Genomic DNA, 16459 nt, shown 5'->3' with positions numbered 1-16459 from the left:
CTCGCTCTTGGTAATGCACAAAATCAGTAGAAATCAGAGAGTGAGGATAACCTGAATATGTTACAAACCCGAATCGATTCGCAATAAGATTAATCTTCTTATAGGGAAGAATAGCCTCTTGACCCACTTTGATGGAAGGGTCCGTCCTCCTTTGGGTGCAAAAATACAATTTATGGGATAACTTTCTTCATTCCTTTGTAAAAGGCCACTAACATGTTATTTATACTACACAGAGAACCTAGTTTGCAGCCACTTAACGACTTTCTCTAAAACGCCTACCCATACTAAACAACTAGAGAACAAAATCTAAAAACTACAAATATCTAAATAAATTTATTTTACCCAAGTTGGACCCATCGAGGCACCTAACATAATCAAATCAGCATGGCTTCAAAAAATAAGGTTTAAACTCTTTTCTGGTGCAGATTTTGCTAGGAAATGGAGAAACAAGCGGAAACGGGCTGGTTTGTCCAAGGGGATCTTCCGGATTCATTTAGCATTTCTCATTCTCTCAAGGAGAAAATGAGAGCCAACCTGAGTAAAATGATTGCAGTACACTCCTTATTTGCTATGGACTAATAACTATTGTTTTAAATTTTCACCGAAATCCAAAATTTCAGATTTTGGTTGGGCTCGAAATCTGAAAATTTTGGATTTCAGCCAAAATGACCGAAATTTGAAAAAAAAAAAATCGGTTTCGGTAGGGACCGAAACTAAAACCGAAACCGAAATTTAAATCCGTGCCAATAACAACCAATCACACAATTACAAAACAAAGAGAAGATTGCCATTATCAAAAGTAGGGGGGCCAGAATATATATCTTCTCCCTCTATATCATAAATGGAGATTTTATATGGTGTAAGGGCTTATAGTCCAGTATTTTCCAAAAAGTACTGTAGGAACGGAAAAAGGTTCTGACAAAAAAATAAAACATTTATAAAAGAGGATCTTAGCCCTCCGATCTAGAGGAACTGCATGTTTGGGCACAACCAATTTACGTTGTGGCCCATCAAACGGACAGTTTGGATTATTCTAGCGAACATTCCAGCACAAACTATAGGATCCCAATTGAAGTGATAGTGATAAAATCACGAATTTTTCTAGCGAACATTCCAGCTTTTCAAAATTAAACGGGGACATCCCCCCCGGCCCAGTTAGCTCGAAGAGATTGATCTTCAGCATTAAGCACTTCTTTCCTTTTCGTTACAAGTTTCTAATCTTATTCCGTTGCACACGTATACATGATTCAGACCATCCATCTGGTTATCTAATCGTGGTAGATCATAGCCCAAAAAATCAAATCGGACCATTGTCACCTAAAGGAGGCAGAGAGAGAGAGAGAATATGAACGAATATTTACAACTTTTCTACTTCTTTTGTCAGGAGATGTATCAAATCTTCATTCAGAAAAAGAAAAGGCAAAATAAGAGTTCTTTCCTACATTTGAACACAGATGAACACCTGATTATTCTTAATACCTGTAGAATCATTTACTTTTCCATACAAAAGAAAACGAAAGAAAAAGAAATCACATGAAACCCACAATCTTAATAACTTTAATTCTCCTTATTGAACTTCTTCAACACGGACAAACTATATACGTCATAAATAAATGACTCAACAATAACCACAATAAAATCCACCATAAATCACTGAATTTGAACCCAAACTCCCTCACTCGGTATCCCTCCATTAGCAACAAACATAAGATAATATCCTGAAGGTGCATGAATCCCTGAATCCACCATTGTAACCATAATTTCATACGTAAAATTAGACACAGCTTTCGGAGCCCCACTCGCTAAAACAACCAATCTCTGATTCATAGAAAATGAATGTGTCGCAAACGCAGGTGCCACAATCTTTACCGACACCCCATTTGTGCTCAATCCACCCCCTACCTGAAACTTAATTGCAACCTTCTGCCCATACTTAACCTTCGCCGGAGCTATCAAAATCGTTGGCTTAGAATTCGCAAACTCTGAACCCAAATACGCCGGAGAATACATCTCCAAACTTAGCTCCGTCGGGTAAAGTACGCCGGTAAAAGTATAATACGGATTTGGATTACTCCCACCTACAAGAACTCTCCCATCTCTAGTAAGAATAGCAGTAGAGTGGTACAAACGAGGAATCTTAGATGGGTTCTCCGTTTCGAAACGTTTCCCAACTGGGTTATCCACCTTATAAATTACGGGCGTAAGTACCGGATACCGGCCAAGTGTCCATCCTGCCGTTCCGGCCGAAGCTCCGTTAATAATCAAAACATCACCGTTAGGTAATAAAACCATATCACCCATAACTCTCTCCATCGGCATTGTTTCCATAACCCATACAGGGTTTTCATCAGTGATTTTAATTCTCCCACACGTATTTAAAGCCCCCACAAATTTCCCACTCATTGCCCTCCGATACGACCCCTTCGGGGCCCCACCACAAATCAAAACCTCCGCTTCGTTTAAATTCTTCAACGGTAGTAAAACCGAAGACCCCGAGCTAGGGTAATTCCGTGGGTTCCCACCGGGAATTTGTGGGTATGTTTTTACCACAACATTTGTCTTGTAATCGAGTAAAATGGCTCTGTTGTTAGCAAAAACGAAAATATTTCCGTCTACGTTGAGGTGACAAAAGGGGTAGAGATTATCCTCTACCGCATCATCTGTTTGTTGTAGAAACGGAAAACGGAATATTCCGTTAGTTGTTGACGATTTCGGGTAAAATTCGTAGTTAAACTGACCTCTTCCGCCTATAACGATAGACGTTCCGTCAGGGAGTATTTGGTTAGTCGCGTACCAACGGGGTTCCGTTAATGCTAACGGCCTTTCTACCCAGTTGCAGTTTTGGCACGGATAGAATGTTCGTACGGTCCGGTCACCGTCGTTATAGCCACCGGTTTGGACGAGGTGACCGTCCGGGAAGACCGTACCGGAGGAGCACCACGTGTCGGTTAAAATCATTAATGGTTTGAAGGTATTTGAGGTGACGTCATATAGGACCGAGTGGGCCGTACAATCGTGTTGGAGAACAAGGTCGTTCGGATCGTTTCGGCATTTACCGGACGGTAATGAGAGGTTGGAGGGTCCGAAATCGGTCCGATCGAAAATGACGACGTGGTCGTTGTTGAGGAGTTGCATGTGCATGGCTGAGACTCCGATGGACGGTTGGACTAGGTCCCATTTGCCGCCGGTAGCTGCATGGGTCAGATTCCGGAGACGGAATCCGGCGAGGAAGATGACAAAATAGAGGAAGATGGAGAGTGGAGTCATTTTAGAGAAGGAATATGGAGGGAAGTAATGTGGAAGAGCTTGGGAATAAATAGTGTTACATTTTTTGAATAAGTCCATACCCATACGTCTTCTCTTTGGTGGGCTTTTAGAAGAGCACAAGCCAATGTGTAAATAACACACACGCGCGCGTCGCCTCCCCAGGCCGTGGCCCGGGGTCCAGTTTGGGTTTGGGTCCATTTTGAAAGCAAATGCCAGAGTCTGTGTTGAAATCTCGGCTGATGATCCCCTCCCTGAAATAATACACATCCAAACCCCTCAGGCATTGAAACTCAGCAGGTAGAGTATGACTGGAAACCAAAGGCTTGCGTGCACTGCAAAGAATTCAGTCATTCTTCAGCTCAATGTGTTATAAACTGTTAGAATTTTTAAAAGAAAAATTAAGTTGAAAAGTCAAAGATACCTTTTTCTTTGGGTTTAAAATTTGGAGGGAAGATTCAAATTAAAGTTTCCCCCTCTTATTTTGAAAGCAAATGTATTTTGATTGAATGGGGATTTGAACCCAAAACCTTGGAGTGTGTGTATGCATGTTGGGCTCTATAAATCAAAGGCAAATTAATAGTCCCACATTGCTTTGGAAGAAATTTCTTCTCATCCATATAAGATGGAGAGTTGGAGAACGGCTTGGGCCTTCAAGGGGCTTTAGAATTTGTTCGGTTTTGGGCTTTTAGAAGAGCACAAGCCAATGTGTAAATAACACACACGCGCGCGTCGCCTCGCCGGGCCGTGGCCTAGGGTCCAGTTTGGGTTTGGGTTTGGGTACAATTAAAGTATCTTTTTAGTGCCCAACTCGTACGTTTTGGTATTAACACCCTTAATAAGTGTGCAAATCGTTTCATATCCAACAGTGAAAGTTGTGACTGTTGGGAGAGAAATGTTTAAGACACTAATGGTGGTGATTAATCTCTTCCAACGGTCACTTCCTCATCATCTATAAAAAGGAGAGAACAACACCGTTTGGAATATAGATCAGTGTTCACGGATTCTTATTTTCAAAGGCAACTTTTCTTCTGTTTTTTATCATCTTCTTCCTCCGATCTTTCTGTGTCTGAGCATTATTCCAAGGTGGTTCTCGGTGGACCAGTCAGCGAGTGCACGTGGACTGGAGCCAACTTTGGCTGTATTATCTTGGAGCATCGGTTCGTGGATCCCGGTTTCACCAGTAGGAGGCGGATACGATTCTTAAGGAGAGTGACCAGTGGCACGACTCAGCCTTCTTCTTAAATCTGTTTTTCCAGAAATGTTTTCTACAAAAGAGATAAGTACTAGTTTATTTAGATTTCTAATTTCCAATAGAAAAAAAGGTTCTCCTTTCAAGTTACAGTTTCTAGCTTCAAGTTGTACCTTTTGGGTTCGATTAAGTCACAGATCAGACCATTAATTCCAATAGTCTTAAGAATCGAAACAGATCTGATCTTATGGCTTCTGATAATTCGAACCCAACTTCTGTTCTTTCCATCACTAGTGAGAATTCCAATCCAAGTACGGTTGTTCACACTTCTGCTGTGAACAGAATTCTCAACACTATTCCAGATTTTTCCAAAATCGAACGCCTTACTGGATTGAATTATAAATGGTTTTCTTTGCTTTGCAACAAATTGGGGCTGTTTTTGTTCTTACTCAACCAAAACCTAATGAAGATGATGATGATTTTGATAACTGGAATAGTGCCGATTACATCTGCAAAAACCATCCTTTGAATGGGTTATCAAATGAATTATATAATGTTTACTATTCCTATGAACATGCTGCTGATCTTTGGAATGCTTTGGTAACTAAGTATGATTTAAAAGATGCTGCTAATAGGAAATATGTCATAGGAAATTTTCTAGACCTTGCTATGGAAGTTATGAAACCTATTTCTGCCCAAATTGATGAGTATCAGTTCCTTATTAGTGAATTAGCTAAGGAAGGTATGAAGTTACCTAATATATTCGTGGCTGGTTCTCTCATTGAAAAATAGCCATTGTCTTGGAAAGATTTTAAAATCGGAATGAAACACAAGACAAAGGAATGGACCTTAGACCAAGTAGTTGTTCGGGTTAAAATTGAAGAGAAAAACAGACTTAAGGACAAGCAAAAGAAAGCCAAAGAGTATATCTCTAAGGCAAACATAGTTGAAACAAAAAATGATGGGTCTAAGAACTTGAAACCAAAGAAGGAAAAGAATTTCAAGAAAAATGCACCTAAGAAGAAAGGAGTATGTTTTGAAAGTGGAAAACATGGACACTACAAGAAGGACTGCCAACACCGACAGACTAGTTCGTCCAGTGCCAAGGTTAATCTAACCGAGGTGGATGTAATTGCAGCAGTTGTGACTGAGGCAAATCTGATGGAAAATCCAAAGGAGTGGGTTCTGGATACTGGTGCTACCAAGCACATTTGTGGAGACCGAAACTCCTTCTACAACTACACAATAGTTAAGGAAGGGGGTCTTCATGGGGAACTCACAGACCTCAAAAGTCGTTGGTAAGGGCAAGGTCTTATTGAAGTTAACTTCAGGGAAAGTACTTGCACTTCAAGAGGTGCTGCATGTGCCTGATATACGGCGTAACTTGGTGTCTGGTACGCTCTTGAACAAGAATGGACTGAAGCTCACTTTTGAAGCAGACAAGACAATCATTAGCAAAAATAATGTGTTTGTAGGAAAGGGCTACAATGCCAATGGTTTGTTTGTACTGAATATACTTGAAATTTTGAATGAAAAATCATCCTCTTCTTCTGCTTACATAGTTCTTTTGATATTTAGCATGGTAGATTAGGTCATAGAAGTGCTCATTGCATTAAAAGACTTTGCAACTTAGGTTTAATAAATGAAAAGATTGAACCTAGTAAAGAAAGATGTGAAATTTGTGTTGAAGCAAAATTCACTAAGAAACCTCACTTTAGTGTTGAAAGAAAAACTGAATTATTAGAGCTAATTCATAGTGATCTAGCTGATTTCAGAAATCTTGAATCTAGAGGAGGTAAAAGGTATTATGTAACCTTTATAGATGATTACTCTAGATACACTAAAGTATACCTTCTTAGATCTAAAGATGAGGTTGAACAAGCCTTTATCAAATATAAAAATGAAGTGGAAAACCAATTAGATAAAAGAATCAAAAGACTTAGAACAGATAGAGGTATTGAATCTCTAAAACTAAGTTCTGTGATGATAATGGTATTATCCATGAAACCACAGCCTCATACCAACCTGAATCAAATGGTATAGCAGAACGAATGAACAGAACCTTAAAAGATATGTTCAATGCTATGTTAATAAGTTCTGGTTTACCCTTAAACTTGTGGGGGGAAGCACTTCTGTCGGCGTGTCATATATATAACAAGATACCTCCAAAGAAGAAGGGTCAAATACCATATGATTTATGGCATAACAAGATGCCTAATTTATCTCACTTGAGAGTTTGGGGTTGCTTGGCTAAGATTGGAATAGTTAAACCTAAGAAAAGAAAACTAGGACCTAAAACTTGTGACTGTGTATTCATAGGATATGCTCAAAATAGTACTGCCAATAGATTTATAGTTTTGAAATCAGTTGAAAATATCCTAGAATATAACACTATAATTGAATCTAGGAATGTTGAGTTCTTTGAACATCACTTCCTATGAAGAAAGAAATTCCTAAAGAACCTAGTAATGTTTCAAGAAATCAAACTGAAACTGAAAAGGAATTGGACCCTGATTTTAAGAACTCAGAAGGAGTAAAAGACAAAGGAAAGAAACAAATCTAGGAGATGGGATCTTCACCTATCTAATAGATAAAGATCCTGTAACTTACACTGAAGTTGTAACATCTCCAGATGCTGTATTCTGGAAAGAAGCTATTAAAAGTGAATTAGATTCCATAATAGAAAACTACACATGGGAATTGATGGACCTTCCACCTAGAACTAAAGCACTAGATAGCAAATGGATATTTAAAAAGAAGCTAAGACCTGATGGGACAATTGATAAGTTTAAAGCAAGGCTGGTGGGTAAGGGCTTTAGACAGAAAAAGGAGATAGATTATTTTGATACTTATTCTCCAGTTGCTAGGTTGTCCACCATTAGGATATTATTAGTTGTAGCTTATATTCATAAATTGCTAATACATCAAATGGATGTAAAAACAACTTTCTTAAATGGAGATTTAGAAGAAAAAATTTACATTAAACAACATGAAGGATTCATTGTAACTGGACATGAAAACAAAGTTTGTAAATTAATTAAGTCACTGTTTGGCTTGAAACAAGTACCTAAACAGTGGAATAATAAATTTGATAGTGTCTTAATTACAAATAGCTATAAGATAAATGAATATGATAAATGTGTTTATAGTAAGTTTAATGGTGATAAAGGTGTAATTTTGTGTGTATATGTAGATGATATATTGATTTTGGGTACTAGTTTGGACATAGTTAAATCTACTAAGAGATTTTTAATGTCAAACTTTCAAACCAAAGATACGAGTGAAGCTGATGTAATTCTAGGAATGAAGATCATTAGAAAAGAAAATAAAATAATATTGTCACAGTCTCACTATATAGAGAACATTCTAAGGAAATTTGGACAATATGATAGTTTACCTGCAAAGACACCTTTAGATTGTCAAGTTCACCTAAAGAAAAATAAAGGTGAGATGGTATCCCAAAAGGAATACTCAAGGATTATAGGTTCACTGTCATATTTGATGAATTGTACTTGACCTGACATAGCACTAGCAGTTGGAAAACTTAGTCAACACACACATAGACCAGGACATGAACATTGGCATGCTTTGACTAGGTTGTTGAGATACCTAAAGGGTACAATGAACTTTGGACTGCATTTTAAGGGGTATCCTGCTGTCTTGGAAGGCTATAGTGATGCGAATTGGATCTCTGATTTAAGAGATTCAGTGTCTACCAGTGGATATATATTCACCTTTAGTGGTGGTGCGATTTCTTAGAAATCGGTTAAACAAACATGTAGTACAAGTTTCACTATGGAAGCAGAATTTATAGCCTTAGCCTTAGCAGGAGTTGAAGCCGAATGGCTCAGGGATTTTATGGCAGATGGGCCTTTATGGCCAAGGCCAGTTCCCTCGGTGTTTCTACATTGTGACTGTCAAGCTGCTTTAGCCAAGGCCAAAAGTAAGACCTATAATGGCAAAAGAAGGCATATTCGCCTAAGGCATAATTTGGTAAAGCAATACTTGAGTGAGGGAATAATAGCACCCGACTTTGTAAGGTCGGAGAGGAATCTGGCAGATCCTCTGACAAAACCACAAATAAACAAGGTGGTTTATGAGGCATCGCAAGGAATGAGGTTAAAGCTCGTGGCATGAACCATTAGTGATGGACACCCAACCAATGTGAAAGGAGATCCTTGGAATTTGGTTCAATGGGTTACTAACAAGTCATCGGATGGTTTGTTAACACTATCACCCCCTACTCCTCGATGCAAAATAAAGGAAGATAGTGTTCACTACAAATGAGGTAGGACGAGTTGTAGACTCTTAATCAGTTCATAACCTGTATTGGGTGGTATGTTACTTGCAGTGCATACTTGATGACTGACCTAAGTGAATGTGGAGGTGAGGCCGCTTCCTATGAGAATATAATGGGTAATTCTCTAGAACATTCATGAGAACCAAGAGGAGAGCAAGGCCAAAATGTTCCAATACTGTGAATGAATCACTAAGGAATCGATGCTAGGGTGTGGGTGACAGGTTAGTCGGTTACACCTACGAGGAAAGGTTGAAGGAGTCTAACTCTACCCGTACTCGGTAACGTAATCTGTTTATCCTAAATATCGGTTGAAGTCCAAAAGACGCCGGTATGAATCCACTCTATTTTCTAAAGTGCTCAGATACTTCCGTTTTCAAATTGCAACTGTATTTCGAATCTTGTGGGGGGATTGTTAGAATTTTTAAAAGAAAAATTAAGTTGAAAAGTCAAAGATGCCTTTTCCTTTGGGTTTAAAATTTGGTGGGAAGATTCAAATTAAAGTTTCCCCCTCTTATTTTGAAAGCAAATGTATTTTGATTGAATGGGGACTTGAACCCAAAACCTTGGAGTGTGTGTATGCATGTTGTGCTCTCTAAACCAAAGGCAAATTAATACTCCCACATTGCTTTGGAAGAAATTTCTTCTCATCCATATAAGATGGAGAGTTGGAGAAAGGCTTGGGCCTTCAAGGGGCTTTAGAATTTGTTGGGTCTTGGGCTTTTAGAAGAGCACAAGCCAATGTGTAAATAACACACACGCGCGCGCGCGTCGCCTCCCCTCCCCGGGCTGGCCCGTGGTTCGCGGTCTGAGGTCCGGGTCCGGGTTTGGGTTTGGGTTTGGGTACAATTAAAGTATCTTTTTAGTGCCCAAGTCGTATTTAATTTTTTCCATTAATTTAAATCGGTTTTTTTAATCTCCCCACGTTTTGGTATTAACACCCTTAGTAAGTGTGCAAATCGTTTCATACCGAACAGTCATATTTGTGACTGTTGGGAGAAAAACGTTTAAGACACTAATGGTGGTGATTAATCTCTTCTAACAGTCACTTCCTCATCATCTATAAAAAGGAGAGAACAACACCGTTTGGAACATAGATCAGTGTGCACGGATTCTTATTTTCAAAGGCAACTTTTCTTCTGTTTTTTATCATCTTCTTCCTCCGATCTTTCTGTGTCTGAGCATTATTCCAAGGTTGTTCTGGGTGGACCAGTCAACGAGTGCACGTGGACTGGAGCCAACTTTGGCTGTTTTATCTTGGAGCATCGGTTCGCGGATCCCAGTTGCATCGTTAGGGGGCGGATACGATTCTTAAGGAGAGTGACCAGTGGCTCGACTCAGCCTTCTTCTTAAATATGTTTTTCCAGAAACATTTTCTACAAAAGAGATAAGTATTGGTTTATTTAGATTTCTAATTTCCAACAGTAGAAAGCTTCTCCTTTAAAGTAACAATTTCTAGCTTCAAGTTGTATCTTTAGGGTTCGATTAAGTCACAGATCAGACCATTAATTGCAACATAAACCCTGCTTCGGCTCAAGCAAAATTCAGGAAGGAATGGATCTCAAAAGATCCCACCTCCAAACTTGTTCAACCTGCCGAACCCATCCTCCCTTTGAGCTCTGAAACAGGGCAAACTAAGAACTCTGAGGAAGATCTCCTTCACTCTGCAAATCCCTTCAGTGTCCCAGCCTCTCTGGACCAAGACATCACTCCTAACCCCTCACCCCTCTCCAATCATGAACCGGGTCAGCCTTCCACAATCCCTATCCAAGAGTTACCTCAGAGTCCTTCAACGAAAACTCCCTCAACTGGAGTCAGTCTCCTGTCTCAATCCCCTCACACCCCACGCATCGGAAATGCAGAATGTGCCCCCTCAATTACTCTTGTTTTATCACCCTTCCAACAAGGAACTCCCCTTGGAGAAAACAACCAATTCCTCATCTCCCACAACTCCCACCTCCTGCCTTTCTGCTCCACTCTCCAAAACTACACCTCAATTAGTGTTGCCTCATTCCCTAGCTCCTTCCCCTCTTCCACCCCTATCTACCAACTCTGTGTTGCCCCTCACTCAATCTGAGACCACAAAAAACTCTTGTAATCCTCCCCCACCTACTCCCAGCTCAGAGATACCCATTGCTCAACTTGAGCCACCAAAAAACACCCTTACTCCTCTCAATGCAGATAGTTAATACTTGGAATTGTCATGCCCCGAACCCCACCTGGGCGTAGGACATGACAGCGCCATACACCTGTAAGACGAATCTCACAAATGTACAAGGCTACAAAGCAATAACAAAAATAACCTGGCATTTCATAACTAAAATATCAAAGTAATGATTAATGCGGACCCATCAGAGTCAAATCAAATCTCATCTCTCTCAAAGAGTCAAACTAATAAATAATAATGTCTTTACATTTTATTCAAGTACTCACTTTCTAATAAACTGAAATAATTAAACTAAATCTCTGAGTCCAAATCCAATTCCAAAGCTAAGCGTCCTGTTCCTCGTTATCTTCACGAGGGCCAAGACCTGAAAAATATTAAATAACCACAGTCAGCTGAAAAGCTCAGTACATAATAAAGCACTACTCTAAGTACAGTCTAACATGACAGGATTCAATAGGGTCAGATAACAGAGTCAAAACTGAGTTGTCTACTGAACAGTAAGCACAAAGTAGTATCGAATATGTCAAATAAGGTTCTGAATCAAAGGTGCAATAAAGCAATTCAATGTCTAAGTTCTGATCAAAGTCAAAGGTTTTTAGAATTCAAAATACACTTCAGAGTCATAGGCATGGTTCAGAAGACATGTTATTGCTTATACACCGACAGTCCACGGTGTTGGAACCAGTTCCTCAAAGTTAAGATACAAGTCGACAGGGCCAGCGTTTTATCCTACTGACGGGCCAGAAGTTCCAGTGTACTACCCCCACGGTGGGTCCAGAGTTGCTAAATGTTTTACCCCCATATGGCAGGGTCCAGAAATCATCCAAGCCTCCACAGAAGTGTTCAAAACTGTCCAAGGTTCATATTCAAATGGTTCAAAATATTCAAAGTTCAAAATGATAGTTCACAGGTTCAGAGTTTAGAACAGATTTTCATAACAGTATTTCAGAACAATTATTTCAAAGGTTCTAAAGTAGTAATAGGTAAGACAAAATGACATGCTAGACTCAAAGCTAGTTCAGAAGTTCAATGGTGTCAATACAGATTTTTAAAGCCAATGTGAAGAGGGTTTACAAATACCCAAAGTAGTACGTTATTACGTACCTCATAGATGCTCGATTCCTTTCTTAATTCGGATTACGATTCAATATCCTGATCTGAACAGAACATAGGTAACAAATAAGGACCCCAAAAAGGTAACCCAAAAGCCAAAGATCGAAGTTCAAACTCAAAAGCCAAACTCAGGCATCTCAGTCGACTGGCCCTCAACTACTGTTTCAATCTCAAAACGCCGCTTTGGCGCTCCAGTCGACTGGTCCGAGCCAGTCGACTGCCCAATACTACTATTTCAATTTCAATACAAAATTCTGGGGTGCCAGTTGACTGGGTAGTACCAGTCGACGCCCCTCTATTACTGTTTTGGTTTAAACGCAATTTTTACACGATCAAGTCGACTGGTCGAGGCCAGTCGACTGCCCCGGTAAAATTCGATTTTTCACAAATTTCTAACATCTCATAACTTCTTCGTTCGGAGTCCAAATTGCTCGAGGTCGGATCTGATGGACTCGTATCGACGAGAGGAATCCACCGAACCCAATTTCACGCTTCAGATTCAAACACACGATTTAAGAAAAATTGTTAAAAGATTCTTATTCGAATCTCAAAACTTCAAATTTCAAAATTCGGATTCTTATTAATCGACTTTGAGTTCATTGGAATCGTAGAACAATATTGAATCCAAGAAAACTCAAGATCAATCCGAAGGTTCTTGATTCTCACCCATAATAATCAAAATTCTTGTTTCTTTTTCTTATCAAACCCTTGTTTTAAGGTTTCTAATTATCCAAATTCTTCATAGCTCATAGATCTTACCTTGGTTCGCGACTTCGACTTTGACTTCGAAATCGCGATCTCCTTAGCCTTCTTCTTCTCTTTCTCCAATTTCTCTTTCTAGGGCTGCACAACCGTTTGGGGTTTGTTTAGCCACAAGTTAATCTATTTATAGGCTTTATTAGAAAGCCCTAATCAGAATCAAATATGAGTGGACAAAAATGCCCCTCTCTATCAAGAGAGGACGAAAATTTAAGGGGGGTATTTTGGGTATTTACAAGAATATCAGAGGAATTTGTACTAGCTCAAAAAGAAAACAAGTGGGAAATCTCATGAAGAAAAATCGAGCCCCAATTCTGTGTCTTTTAGAAACAAAAGCTAAAGCTCATAAGTTTAAAGAGATTTCTTCTCAAATCATGGAAGGATGGTGTTCTCATGGCAACTATTCTTCTATAATTAAAGGAAGAATCTGGATCCTCTGGGATCCAAATCTGGTGGATGTATCCGTTCTTGAAGAAAGCAGTCAACTTGTCCATGCCCAAGTTCGCATTCTAAAATCGAATCACCTCTTCAACCTCATAGCTATATACGCTCACAACTACTACATCTCCCGCAGATCCTTACGGTCTGACCTTGAGGAAATTGAGTCTCATATTCAGCTTCCTTGGTTGATCACTGGAGACTTCAATGTAGTCAGATTCTCCCATGAGCGAATTGGAAGTACCAACCACAACCTCAGTGACATGGAGGAATTCAATACCTGCATTTCAAACTGCTCCCTAGCAGATATAATGTCAAACGGGCACAAATGGAGCTGGAATAATGTAAGCCCAAGGGTCTATCCTCTTACCTGTTTTGATGATTGTCAAACTAAATTGATTATGCTTTTTATATACTAATCAATTTGCCTTAAAGTGTGTGATAAGACAGGTTATTCATTGAAGGAATCAACACACTACATTGATCAAGCTTGAAGTTGTGCCATTCAAGGGACAACGAAGCTAGAATCAAAATTGGACCAACTTATCTTGGAGGAACAATCTAGGTGGAGGTCACTTCAACCAAGCACACAATGGAAGATCCTTGAAGACTGAGGCTAAAGAGAAGATGAGTTTTACCTAGAATTCATTGTACATCATCTCTCGTTAGATTTCTAAGTCAAGGCAAGGTTTTCAAAATGTTTCTCAAAACCCCTTAAAAATATGTTTTTCAAAGAGACTATAACACACCCTATTTGAACCTAATTGGATTAGTGGGTGTCCGTATGGTGGCCCAATATTTTTGGGTCCCTCATAACACTCCAAATACTAAGGAATATAGAACCCCAAAGAGACCTAAGACCATGGCCCAAGTCCCTGGATTTTTAATGGTTAAAATGAATTTTCAAATAGGGCCAGTCGACCGGGATTTCCCGGGCGACCGCGGTAAGGTAGCTGGAAGTCCAGCACCTACTAGAACATAGTGGGCTAGTCGACCGGGACCTAACGGTTGACCTTGGATGTGTTTCTGGAAGTCCAGAAACAATCCAGCATGGTCGGGCCGGTCGACCACGGATAGGAACCTGGACAAAAATAAAAATGTCTAGGTTGCTCTCGGAGGTCGACCGCAACACACCCGGCCAACCGCAGCCCTTTTGAAATTCAAAAAAAAAAAAGAAGCACCCGATAACGGTGGGCGACCGCGACGGTAAAAAAAATAGCCGTTGGGGCTCAAACGGCTAGTTGCTTTTTGAGGTGTTTTTGTTATTTCCACCCTCAAACGGTCATATCTTGAGGTGGGCTTATAAATACACATTTAAGAGGTTCATTTATCTCTCTTGAATGATTTACCAACTATCCTAAGCATTCAAAAATACTTGCAAACTCTTTTGGCTTAAGCATTATTTTTCTCCACCAAAACTTGCCTTGCACTTGCAAATCTCTTGAGTTTGGATTTATGATTTAAACTTGTATTATCTTGGAGAGCATTCAAAGAGTATTTATTGTGCATCAAGCCTTGGAGAGCATTCATGATCACATCTTTTTTTTATTTGAAACACACTATAGATACCATAGGCTTATCTTGTTATATTAGTTTGTATCTATATGTATTTTGGCTAAGTGCTCACATTATAGGTTAGATCCTCTTGCACGTAGTAGTCATCCACACTAGATTGCCACACTTGTACTCAATGTGAAAGCCATGTTGTGCTTCATGATTATCAACCCTTCATTGCCCTTGAGTTCAAGCTAAACTCATAAGGTCACATCTTTCATCCTTGAACTCTTATTTGGACATGTTTGGCATTTGCTAGATTATTAGATTATTTGGTATCTAAATTGTCTTATGTATCTCCTCTAGCAAATCAATGGATCTTAATGCAATGTCTAGGAATTTGATCACCTCTTAGACATTTCTTTCATGCCCTAGGTGAGAAAACAAGTCCATCTCATTGCACCTAGTTGTCCTTCATATCTCACTCACAAGTCCTTCCTATTATATACTTAAAAAGTTTTTACTATATGTATGGAGTCTTTGTTGAGTTATATTGGTGTATTCCTTATGCTTAAATGAGACATCCTCTCATGACTAGTGTGATCCTTGAAACTTAAATATCATTTGTGTTTAGTCATGAAAATTCATCTTTGGAATACATGTGTCCAAGGTATTTTCACTTGATAGGTGTCCTTGGATTCCTTCCCTACATTCTCATAGAACATCTCTTTTGGGAAAAAATGGAAATGAATCTTGATTCCATGTTTGAAACTCATTTGAGTTTGATTTGAATATTCTTTGAATCTAGTATTATTTTTGGGCAAATTTAACCTTGGTCGTTGATACCCTATACCTTGTGTTGGGAACATGTGTCTCCCACACATTTTGGTTTTCCTATGGGCTTATGTACTATGGTGCATAATGCCTTGTCATTTGATTTGTGGTTGTGGATGTATGTTGATGTTTGGACCATGTACACTATGTGTCATATTCTTGTGTCCAAACATTGTTGATCCATGGATGCTTTGATATGCATCATATCTTCCTCATGAGGTTTACTCTCACCCTCATTTGCCATGGAAGTCTCTTAGACATATTACCCTAGTGTCCATTCCTTATTATGTCTAAGCTTTTTAGATTTAAGCTTATTTGATAAATCTTTGCTTATTATCTACATGATAAGATGTCCAAACCTTAGACATTTTCTAAACAAACAAGGTTGGGTCAAAACACAAGATTTATGAATTTCTAAATCCATAGTTAACATCATAAGAAATTCATAAGTAGTTTCATTAGCCTAAGGTGATTCTCATCCTTGAGAAACTCTTGAATATCCTTAGCTTTTGATATATTCCCTTGGAACTTAAAATCTCACAACATTTAAGGAAAAATGATATTAGTTCAATATGAGAAATCCATATGAGTTATCTTTTTCTCTCGTTGAACTAATCATATCTATGATCCTCAACATGATCATTCATCTAAGACATGTATCTCACTTATTTTACAATAAGTCTAAGAAGAACATAAAACACTCAAACAAGTGAAATTTAATTAAAAGATGTGAAGTGCCAAGAAACCTTGATTATCTTAAACCCTTCACAATAAACGTAGGTGTACTAGAGAAATGAAAGAGTATATCAAATTTGTATTTGTATACATTGTTTTTATGGAGTGCCCTACATGACCATATGTATGGCCTATGATAAGTTCACAAAGTTTTAAATAAACTTGA

At 38.9% G+C, this 16459-nt stretch overlaps 1 pseudogene; it reads right to left on the bottom strand.

Annotated features, from left to right (window-relative positions):
- Positions 1-1647: 1647 nt before the first annotated feature.
- LOC143886128 (aldehyde oxidase GLOX pseudogene) lies at positions 1648-3271 on the bottom strand (annotated as a pseudogene).
- Between the last annotated feature and the right edge of the window lie 13188 nt (positions 3272-16459).

The sequence above is a fragment of the Tasmannia lanceolata genome, unplaced genomic scaffold, assembly GCF_043159265.1.
Source record: "Tasmannia lanceolata isolate RefF3 unplaced genomic scaffold, GAP_Taslan_0.1 ptg000011l, whole genome shotgun sequence".
Taxonomy (NCBI): domain Eukaryota; kingdom Viridiplantae; phylum Streptophyta; class Magnoliopsida; order Canellales; family Winteraceae; genus Tasmannia; species Tasmannia lanceolata.
This window is presented reverse-complemented; position numbering and strand designations above follow the sequence as displayed.